General features: G+C 47.4%; 1 long non-coding RNA gene across 1 annotated transcript in view; it reads left to right on the forward strand.

Annotated features, from left to right (window-relative positions):
* The window catches only part of LOC108303175, a 49510-nt gene extending 43989 nt beyond the window's left edge, over window positions 1-5521 (forward strand). The window contains exons 3-4 of the long non-coding RNA XR_001824724.2: window positions 1762-1899; window positions 5383-5521. This is a non-coding gene — a long non-coding RNA (uncharacterized LOC108303175). The remainder of the gene's footprint in view (window positions 1-1761; window positions 1900-5382) is intronic.
* The last annotated feature ends 85 nt before the right edge of the window (window positions 5522-5606 follow it).

Raw genomic sequence — 5606 nt, forward strand, 5'->3', positions numbered from 1 at the left:
TGGGACTACAGGTACGCGCCACCATGCCCAGCTAATTTTTTGTATTTTTAGTAGAGACGGGGTTTCACCATGTTGACCAGGATGGTCTCGATCTCTTGACCTCATGATCCACCTGCCTCGGCCTCCCAAAGTGCTGGGATTACAGGCGTGAGCCACCGCGCCCAGCCTCACACCTTTAATGTTAGAAATTTGGGAGGCCAAGGTGGGTGGATCACCTGAGGTCAGGAGTTTGAGACCAGCCTGGCCCACGTAGTAAAACGCTGTCTCCACTAAAAATACAAAAATTAGCCAGGCATGGTGGTAGGTGCCTGTAATCCCAGCTACTTGGGAGGTTGAGGCAGGAGAACCGCTTGATCCCAGGAGGCAGAGGTTACAATGAACCGAGATTGCGCCACTGTATGCAGTGGCGTAGAATCACGTAGAATAATATAATAAAACTCAATAAGCTTATCACACAGGTTTCTTGATTGCTAATGCTTTGTTGTGTCAGTCTTTTTTTTACGCCCCCTCAACCTGTTTTTTTTTTTGGGGGGGTCTGGCTCTGTTGCCCAGGCTTGAGTGCAGTGACACGATCACGGCTCCCTGCAGCCTCCACCTTCTGGCCTCGAGCAGTCCTCCCACCTCAGCCTCTTGAGTAGCTGGGACTAGTTGTGTGACATTATGACTGGGTAATATTTTTTATTTTTCCTTTTTGTAGAGATAGTCACCCAATGTTGTCCAGGGTGGTCTTGAACTCCAAGTTCATGAAGCTCTCCCACATGGGCCTCCTGAAATGCTAGGATTATAGGCATGAGCTACTGGTCCTGGCCCATATTAGCGTTTTTTAATGTAAAATTTTAAAAAGTTGGTGGGGCATCATGGCTTGTGCCTATAATCCCAGCACTTAATGAGGCCAAGGTGGGAGGATTGCTTGAGCCCAGGAGCTCAAGATCAGCTTGGGCAACATAGGGTGACTCTGTCTCTACAGAAATAAAAAATAAAAAATATTTAGCCACTCATAATGGCTCACACCTGAAGTCCCAGCTACTCAGGAGGCTGAGGTGGGAGGATCACTCTAGGCCAGAGCTGGAGGCTGCAGGGAGCCGTGATCGTGCCATTGCACTCCATCCTGGGTGACACAGCGAGACCCTGTCACCAAATAAATAAAGGAATGAGGCCCTGTAATCCCAGCATTTTGGGAACCCGAGGGTGACAGATTGCCTGAGCTCAGGAGTTTGAGACCAGTCTGGGCACCATGGTGAAACCCTGTCTCTACTAAAATACAAAAAATTAGCCAGGTATGGTGGTGTGTGTCTGTAGTCCCAGACTTGGGAGGCTGAGGCAGGAGAATTGCTCGAACCTGGGAGGCAGAGGTTGCAGTGAGCCAAGAACACACTACTGCACTCCAACCTGGGTGACATAACGAGACTTCATCTCAAAAAAGCAAAAAAAAAAATGAAAAAGTAAATGAATGATAAAAAATAAAGAGTGAATTAGAGCCATCTTGATATTTTCCTCCAAAATCATATTTTTTCCCTAAAACTTGTCTCTGCACCCCCCAAAAGAAAGCCATTTTTTCTTTGTGACCCAACAGAATGAGCTGTAATGACCTTGTAATATGTGCAAATGTGTATCCACATACAGACATCCCCAGCTGTGTGGCTGCCTTCGTTTGCAGCAGGCAGTTGTGCTGGGGAGGGGTGCAGCATTGGCATGTGTGTGTGAGCCCCGTCTTCCCCCTCCTCTAATTGACTCTCATTGCCTAACCCCCTTGTGTCTTAGCCTCAGGTTGATCATCCTGGGCAGCCACCAGCCCCTGGAGAGCAGTGGCCTCTGGTCCTTAAATGAGGAGGACACATCAGAATAAGTCATGCCTGCTTCGGTAAAGAACTGGAAGAAGAAATGCACCAAGTCTAGGAAGTAAGTGTGAGTTTCCTTGTCCTCTAGGATGCCCTGGTTCCCTTCTTCCTGCCCTGTGGCCTGAATCCAGGCTGCGGCCCTGGCAGTGCTGCTTGTTACTAGCTTTGTGGTTCTCGCTTCTCCTCCGGGCGTCAGTTTGTTTTTCTGCTAAATGGGGTAAAATCTCACAAGTCATTAAGGCAACTGAGTAGAAAAGAAGAGAGAAGCTGGGCATGGTGCCTCACGTCTGTAATCTCAGCATTTTGGGATGCCAAGGCAGGTGGATCACAAGGTCAGGAGTTTGAGACTAGCCTGGCCAACATGGTGAAACCCCATCTCTACTGAAAATACAAAAGTTAACTGGGTGTGGTGGCGAGCGCCTGTAATCGCAGCTACTTAGGAGGCTGAGGCAGAAGAATCGCTTGACCCTAGGAGGCGGAAGTTGAAGTGAGCCAAAGTTGCACCACTGCACTTCAGCCTGGGAGATAGAGTGAGACTCCATCTTAAGAAAAGAGGAGAGAAAAACGCTGCCCAAGCAGGCAGTTGATGCTGTTTGCCATGGCACGTGACTGTCCCTCCTTGAGTCAGTCTCACTTTTTCTCTTTCTGAGCATCTGGCATCCTGCATGTTCTTGCTGTTTTGAAGTATTTCTGTCCAACACACCCAGCTGACCATGTACTTTTATTTAGCCAAAGAAGCCCCATTTGCGTGTAATTTGGGCTGTATTGGATTTTAGACTCTACCTCCTATGTAAGGTGTGCCCCACTGTGCCACCTCTGTCATTCTTTTGGGAATCAGGTCAGGGCCTCCACTGCATCTACCCTAACTCTTCAAGCCTGAGACATCATCAGCACGATACGTTATGATTGTGTGTAACAGTAAGAAAGAAAAACAGCTGGCTGGGTGTGGTGCCTCACGCCTGTAATGCTAGTACTTTGGGAGTCTGAGGCGGGTGGATCACAAGGTCAGAGATCGAGACCATCATGGTGAAACCCCATCTCTACTAAAAATACAAAAAAAATTAGCTGGGCATGGTGGTGCATGCCTGTAGTTCCAGCTACTTGGGAGGCTGAGGCAGGAGAATTGCTTGAACCCGGGAGGCAGAGGTTGCAGTGAGCTGAGGCCGTGCCACTGTACTCCAGCCTGGCACATGGTGACAGAGTGAGACTCTGTCTCAAAAAAAAAGAAAGAAAAACAACTGCCAGTTAAATAAGGATGTAAGACGCATCCTGAGCCCAGACGAGCTGGAACGTCAAATTCCAAGTGATGTGGGGGCAGTAGATTGTGGCCATGGGGACAGTAGGGTGGCTGTTTTTGTTTCTGTTGCCTGTTCTGGGATAAGCTTACTATGGTAAGCTGTGACAGAGCCAGCCTGGTGCATTGGATTCTCCACAGATCCGTTGACCTTAACAGAGACTTTTTTTTTTTTTTTTTTTTGAGATGAAGTGCGATCCACCATACACAGCTGAGCTCTGGTTTATATCAACCTAGACTGCCCTGGGAAAGGTAAATATTAGGCATGAGAGTGAAGGCAGGGAGACCTGGGTGGGAACCTCAAGGCCTGTCCATGAAGTTCCTTCAGTTCCTTCATGCCTCACTGGGAGCCTCCATTATTTTGACACAGGCTTTTGTCCTGGCTATAGTGCAGTGGTGCCATCTCAGCTCACTGCCACCTCCATTGCCTAGACTGGAGTGATCCTCCCACTTCAGCCTCACGAGTAGCTGGGTCTATGGCAGAGGCTGCAGTGAACGGAGATCATGCCACTGCACTCCAGCCTGGGAGACAGAGTGAGAATTCGTCTATTGACCAGCATGGAGAAACCCCATATCTACTAAAAATATAAAAAATAATTTTTGAAGAGAAAGTTTGTCAGTGCACCCTGGTAAAGTCAAGGGACTAAGGTATAAGAAGAATGTGATGTACAAGGCAGAATGCAGGGGCCATTGGAGCTAGAAGTGATCTTAGGGAACATGGAGTCACAGAAGAGCAATGAGATGCAATTTCTTGCTCAACTCCAGTCCACTGGCAGCAGTCACCTGGGGGGCTGCTTGAATGTAACTCAGTGGGAAAGAATGCCATGAGTGACTGTGGGTGTCTGCTGTGTGCATGAGAAGGAAGGGAAGGGCCCAGTATTTGACATGCTTGAGATCTAACCCCTTCATTCTCCATATGACAAAATCTAGAGCCAGGGAGGTCAGCTAACTGGCTTTGGGGTCACGCTGTGAGCTGGCAGTAGAATGTGGCAGGTGACCTGCCTCTCAGAAGAACATTCCTCTAAGCCAGGGGCTGGCCAAAACCGGACTGAGGTCCACATACGGCTCATGAGCTCAGCATGGATTTCATTTTTTAATTTTTTTGAGACAGAGTCTTGCTCTGTTGCTCAGGCTGGAGTGCAGTGGTATGACCTTGGCTCAACGTGACCTTCACCTCCCAGGTTAAAACAATTCCGGTGCCTCAGCCTCCCAAGAAGCTGGGATGACCATCATGGTCCACCTTGCCTGGATAATTTTTTTATGGTTCACAGCGTCTCCCTCTTTTGCCCAGTCAGGAGTGCAGTGGCATGATCTTAGCTCACTACAACTTCCCCCTTTTGGGTTCAAGTGATCCTCCTGCCTCAGCCTCCTGAGTAGCTGTGATCACAGGTATGCACCACTACACCTAGCAAATTTTGTTTTTAATACAGACCAAGTTTTACCATGTTGGCCAGGCTGGTATCAAACTCCTAGACTGAAGCAACTCGCCTACCTTAGCCTCTCAAAGTGCTGAGATTATAGGCATGAGTCACAGCACCCAGTCAGATTTTGTATTTTTAACCGTGAAAAAAAAAAAATCAAAACAATATTACATGACAGATGAAAATGCGGTAAAATTTAAATTTTAGTGTTTCTAAATCCATGTTTACAGGAACACAGTCAACACCCATCAATTTCCATATTATCTAAGGCTGCTTTTCCACTATGCGGGAAGAGACAAGTATTTGTGACAAATACCATATGGCCCAGAATGCTGAAAGTTTCCAGAAACAGTTTCTTTACTCCTCCTTTCTTCCAGTGTCTCTTGAACTTTAATGGGCATACACACCACCTAGAGAACTAGTTACAATTCAGATTCTGTTTCAGTGGATCTGGGCAGAGGCCTAAAATTCTCCAGTTAATAAGCACCAGGTGATGCCATGGCTGCTGGTCCAAGGACCACACTTTGAGTAGTGAGGATCAACTCCAGTGTGTCTCTACATGTTGACCTGAACCAGCAGCAGCAGTACCTGGGGACATGTTAGGAATACAGTTACTCAGGTCCCACCCAGATCTAGTAAACTGAAAATCTGAGTGGGACCCAGAAAGCTACATTTTGTAGTAACAAGCTGTTAGCTAACAGTGGCTCACACCTGTAATCCCAGCACTTTGGGAGGCTGAGGCAAGTAGATCACCTGAGGTCAGGAGTTTGAGACCAGCCTGGCCAATATGGTAAAACATCATCTCTACTAAAAATATTTTTTACATTAGCCAGGTATGTTGCACGCCTGTAATCCCAGCTACTCAAAGGCTAAGGTGAAAGAATCACTTGAACCCAGGAGGCGGAGGATGCAGTGAGCCAGTATCACACCAGGGCACTCCAGCATGGAAGACAGAGAGTCCATCTCAATCTTTCCATAGTCCATCTCTATATGGTCTCCTGATGTGGGGCCAGCTTTGCAAAATGGTAAGTTTCACTTTTTTTTTTTTTTTTT

This window comes from Cebus imitator, unplaced genomic scaffold (assembly GCF_001604975.1).
Source record: "Cebus imitator isolate Cc_AM_T3 unplaced genomic scaffold, Cebus_imitator-1.0 Scaffold45, whole genome shotgun sequence".
Taxonomy (NCBI): Eukaryota; Metazoa; Chordata; class Mammalia; order Primates; family Cebidae; genus Cebus; species Cebus imitator.